The 5,519-nt window shown below is 43.0% G+C and overlaps 1 protein-coding gene across 5 annotated transcripts in view; it reads left to right on the forward strand.

Moving 5' to 3' along the window:
• KCNAB1 (potassium voltage-gated channel subfamily A member regulatory beta subunit 1) overlaps positions 1-5,519 on the forward strand; it is a 385,822-nt gene that overhangs the window by 365,339 nt on the left and 14,964 nt on the right. The window lies entirely within an intron of this gene.

Genomic DNA, 5,519 nt, shown 5'->3' on the forward strand with positions numbered 1-5,519 from the left:
TGGAGAACACTCTCCTAAGTCTCACAAGAATGGAAAAGCAAGCATCCTACCTACTCAACACTAAATTGAAACTAGTGGATTAACAACTTCAGCCCAGCCCCACAAGAGAAAAACACAATTAAATACAAGAAGGAGGGGAGGAGGTTCAGCAAATTCCCACCTGCTGGGTCTAGTATACGGGCATATGGCTCAACTCCTGGGTGACGGCACAACAGCAACAGGGCCTTTACCTTACAAATGCAAACAAGATAAAACTATGTGACTTAATCATATGCACCCTCATATTAATCTGGGGGGGGGGAAAGACAATTGTTACTGTCTTTTGTTAAATAACAATCTAAGACTATAAACTCATAAAAGATAAGGGGGATATAGAACCCAGGTCTCCCGACTCTCAGTTAATTATCGCTCCCAAAGATATCTTTGTTTCCCTTCAAACCCAAGTTTTTAAAGGAGGAAGAAGTAGCTGAGCTATATTTGGTGTGTGTGATTGTCTAACCTCTGTCACTGTTTGAAAAAAGATTGCAAGTTGCTGAAAAAAGCTTTTAAAAATCCACTAGCAAAAGGAGAAAAAAGAGAGAGAGAGAGAAAATGTTTGAAGGTGGCTAAGCTCAAAAGCAGCTTGGGAAATATTTCTATTGTTGATTTTTATAAAGCCAATTCAGTAGCTACCGGATCATCCTTGACAATAAACAGTGAGAGCTCTCGACGGATGACACGTCGCTGATCGCAGGCGTGCTTCTTTAGCGCTGGCTCTGCAGACTCGAGGCTCTGAATTATCAACCTCAATGTTTTTGGAGAAATATATATGCACTTAGGAAAGCCACTTCAGTAGAGTTACTAGAACAAAAAGCTAAAGGAAGCAAGCATCTTTTATACCTTATTGTAAGGTAAGCAACCTTACAAGAGAATGAGGGTGCTATTGGTAATAACAATAATAAAAATAGACAGCTGGGCCAGCAGGCAAATGAGGTGGCAATGTTTACCCTACCCTAAAGTAGAATACATAAGTGATTTCTGCTTCACGATGCTTGTTGTTATACCAATAAAATTAAGATGCTAATAGTTTGTGTCTATTGTAAGTATTTATCTAGGGCTCTTTTTGGAAATAAACCACCTTAGGAATTTTCTGGTCCCGAATCTGTCCTCGCCACTCTCACGACTTGTAAATTGGTGTCATCAGCTCTGACTTCTCTGCCAAGTGGCACCGCACTGCCTCTGCTTATCTATTAGGCATCCCCAAGTGGATGTCCCACGGGCGTCGGTCAGGCTGATGGAATCTACCCTCACCCCTACAAGCTGCCCTTCCTTCTTGGCTGACAGGCCTCTGCCCACCCACCTGGTCATCTCGGTCAGAAGCCACCGCGTGACCTCCCACTCCCTCCTGTCCTCCCTCTCCCATACAGCCAGGCAGCAACTCCTCAAGGCCGCGTCCCGGCTCTGAGGTCCATCCTCACACAGCCTTTGTTTGGGTCTTCATCACTTCTTACCAGGTTTACTGGAATAGCCGCCTATCTCGACTCTTTGATTTCTTTATCTTTTTTTAGTCACCCCCACTGTAAACCAACTATCTTTCTAAAATACTAATCTTAACATACCATAACCCTGCATACAAACCTTCAGTGACTTCCCAATCACTGCTTACAGGACAAAACCCAAACTCTACAACAAGGCACTCAGGGAAATCCCCTTGGGGTCTAAGCGCAGCGGAATTTCCCATTCTTGTCTCTCCCCACATCACACCACCTCGTTTTCCACCCCAATGCACTGTCCTCTCCTCTGCCCCAGAAACACCCTCCCTTCCATCCTCCTGTGGAGTCCTCAACATTGCTGAAGACAGCTTGGTGGCCCTCACCTCTAAAGACTGCCCTAGATTTATAAAACTGAGTTATTTGAACTTTCTTTATTATTCCATAAACACGTCTTATAGAGTCTTAGAATTCTCTGCTTCGGAGAACTCAGCAAAACTAATAATCAAAGAAGGGGCCCCACTGGTTCACACTGACCATCCTTGGGAAGGATGGAGGGAGGCTGGCCTCTGCAGTGACGCCTTCCCAGGACCTGAACACTGGCGGGACTCTCCATCTCTTCTCTTTCTCTCTGCATGTAGTCATCATTTTATTCTACTAAAATGATTCTTTTCTGTGAGGCCAGAAGCTAGATAACTGGTGATTGCAGACTTACATTCTCAAAGGCATATAACCTGAGAAGAAAAGAGATCTTTTCTTCACCAGCATCAGTCCAGAAAAGATTGATCAAGCTTGGGTCATGCATCGACCTATGAGATCAATGACAGCGGGCCCCCTCGGGCCATGCACCACTTTGTCGGGGGTGTTTTCCACAGAAAGGCAGTACAAACTTGGCGTGTAAGGAAATCACTGAAGCAGGAGGCACCCCAACTATAAAACACTACTCCAGTTACGAGATGATGATCTGTGAAGACCGCCAGGACAGAAACTAGAACGTTCTCATCTAACTCCTCACAGAGCTTGGAACATAATAGGTACTCAGTAAATGTTGGTTAAATGAATTCAATGAGCCCTAACAAAAGATCAGTGAAGTCTGATGGAGAAGACAGGTATGTAGTTTTAATCAGAAATGTTAAATAGAAATGAATTATGTAATAAAATTTATCAAAAGCTTCTTCCCTGTTGATAGCAAAACACTTTGTATAAAAATTGTAAAAATATGCGCCCCTTTGTCAAAGGAAAACAGGGCACATGCGCACCTCGGTGAACCAAAGCTGGGGGGACAGGTGGTCCAGGCGCCCCTCGTGTTCACACTGAGAAAGGGAGGCTGTGGCCCACGAGAGTGAAATATCAGAAGGCGCTTTTTAGCTCCAGCATTTTATCTGGGGATTTCACCCTCAGTAGTGAAGACTCTGTTGCTGTTTTGAGTCAAAGACTGATGTTTAAGTGCAAATAGTCAATAATGTGACTGATTCTGTCCATGGCTCCAACTTCTGCCTGAGTTCCAATCTAACTGACAGCCAGTGCAGGGCTCTGGGGTAAGTCTCACAGCCTATTCCCAGCCCAATATCATTACCTATACACTGGGGACACGTAGATAATGGTTGCAGCTTTGAAGAGGGCAAGGAAACAGGCTTTAGGAAATTTCAGAGAATGTTGTAATGTATCTAAAACTCACAGCCCACTAACCTGTGAAGAAAAGCTCATTTGTCAATTGTGCCTTTGACAAATACTGAGTGCACCCAGACCTTGTCCTGGGTGCTGGGAATATAGGGATGATAGGACAATCTCAACCCTCATGGGGTAGCGCCAGGGCTTGCAAGAGAGACAGACATGTGAAGGGGTGAACTGTGAAATAATATGGAAGCCGCAAGCTCTGCGGAGTCCCACAGTACTGCTGGCAAAGTCATAGTCCCTGGAGGAGAGGGGTGTCGTGACCAATCTGAAAACCTGAAGAGATGTATTCTGACCCTTCTGAACTCTGGTGTCCCTGGCTCCTCCCTCACCACCACATTGGAGGAGCCCCTCCTCTGCCAGCCACAGGTGTCAGGCCTGGAGATGTCGACATGAACCATCTGGCCCCGTCCTCTATCTGCTCAGTTTAGAAAGAAAGACCCACATGTAATCAGATCAGTACAGTGACGTGGGGTAGATGATAGAATAGGTTGGAAGAGATTTCATCCTTTGAGTCGCAGATTACTACTCAGTCAGCAAGCTGAGTTTGTTATTGTCACAGCCCCACCCACACCAACCTCCTTATAAAAAACTCTGGTTTGCTTCCATATTTAATTAATATTTTAATTACACCTCATCTCCTCCCTCTGCTAACAGTTCTCCATTTGCAGAACAGTTATAGCTGTTTATTTCCAAAACACATTTGTCTCCTTTGGTATGAAAAAAAGCAGCATAAACATGAAGTCTCTACTTTTTAAAAACCCTACTTCCAATGATTCAAGTGACAGTGAGATTTAGTGTTGAGGGTGGAGAGAGAGGATCTCAATAAATGAAAGTGTGATGTTTTTTGCTTGTAGGACTCTGTCTCTCAACATGCAGGGGTGGGGATAACACACCTGCATGTATATACACACACAAACTTGTGAACAGATGCTAAGAAAAAGATGTATCAGACATAAGATTTCAAAAATGGAGGAGTTCTGTAAGATTAATGCATTATCCATTCTTTACACGTGTAAACTTCTTTTACTAATCCTGAACTACCATTCTAATTCTTCAATAGTAAATATTAGGCAAAATCAATGTGCTTTGGATCAATAAACAAGGTATATTATACACTGAAAGGTCACAAACTCCTCTAAAAGAACCAGTTGTTCACAAAGAGATTGGCTATTAGTTTTCAATCTTTGTTTGTTTGAATAACATTCAGAAATATTGGTCCCCTGAAAGATGTTATAAAATTTAAGCGAGGATTGGTGGTGTTTTTTCCACTGAGGACAGCAAAATGAAGTTCAGGGCGTCTCTGACACAGCCAGCACCCTGGTCCAGGAAAGCTGCCTGGGCCGTCAATGCCTGTTATTATTCATAACTGGCACCAGGATGTGGAGAGATGTTCCAGGCCACCCTTGCTATGGAAGGAGCCGAGGCTTCAGAGCTGAGGCCGGGAAAACTGTTGGCCATCTCCCCAAGCAAACTCCCAAGTCAGGAGCCAGACCACAAGCCTTTGAGCTCTCGGAGAAAAACAGAACTGGGGCGGCTTGCCCTGCTCTTTTTTACAAATCTGCAAAATCATTCCAAAAATCACAATAAAACATAATGTGGTTACCCTTTCCTTTGGAAACACTGTATTAGAATGATGAAAAATACTTAAAAAACAAAGGCCAGCAGCCTATTGAAATCATGTGGGTGGAGTTGATTTTCTACAGCCTTTGGGAGGATCTGTGAGGGCGATCACATCCCAAATACGTGCAACGGAGAAAGTCTGCATTGCCACACAGTTCCACGGTTTTTCATTAGTTTCACTCAGACAGACTAATATTCTTACAAACATTCTTTTCCTTTGGGTATTACTGTTAAGTTCTTGCTTTGTATGGAAGAGCCTATTATTCCCTGTTTCATAGTAAGGGCAGAATCTTCTGGAAAGTAGGGCATTGAGAATTTCTGGAAGATTTTTTTGCTTTTTATGTAGGAAAATAGGCTCACTGTATAGTCTACGATCAAGGTCAGTCTCTTCTTATAGGTTCTAAAGAACAGTCCCCTGTTTTGAGTCTCCTTACTTTTTAAGTTTCAGTGGTCGTACAGTAGGTGATACTCACTTGAGAAAGTCGTTATCCATGTAAAAATTTTAAAAATGTACTTGGTACCTGTCTGTTACACCATGTCCACGTCTAGGAAGGAGCTGGGGAAGCCTAATGATGAGGCCCCATTATAAAAATAAGAGATTAGGAGTGAATTGAAGACGAGAGGGAGAAACATGCAACAAGAATGTAAAATAATGCTTTTCTTTGAGTAGAAATCTTGGCGCTCAGCTTTCTTAACCAAAGGAGACATAATAGAGCTAAGGAAATGTATTTTTTTTTTTTTTTTTTTTTTTTT

The sequence above is a fragment of the Otolemur garnettii genome, unplaced genomic scaffold (genome assembly GCF_000181295.1).
Source record: "Otolemur garnettii isolate 467f Iridium unplaced genomic scaffold, OtoGar3 scaffold00076, whole genome shotgun sequence".
NCBI classification, from domain to species: domain Eukaryota; kingdom Metazoa; phylum Chordata; class Mammalia; order Primates; family Galagidae; genus Otolemur; species Otolemur garnettii.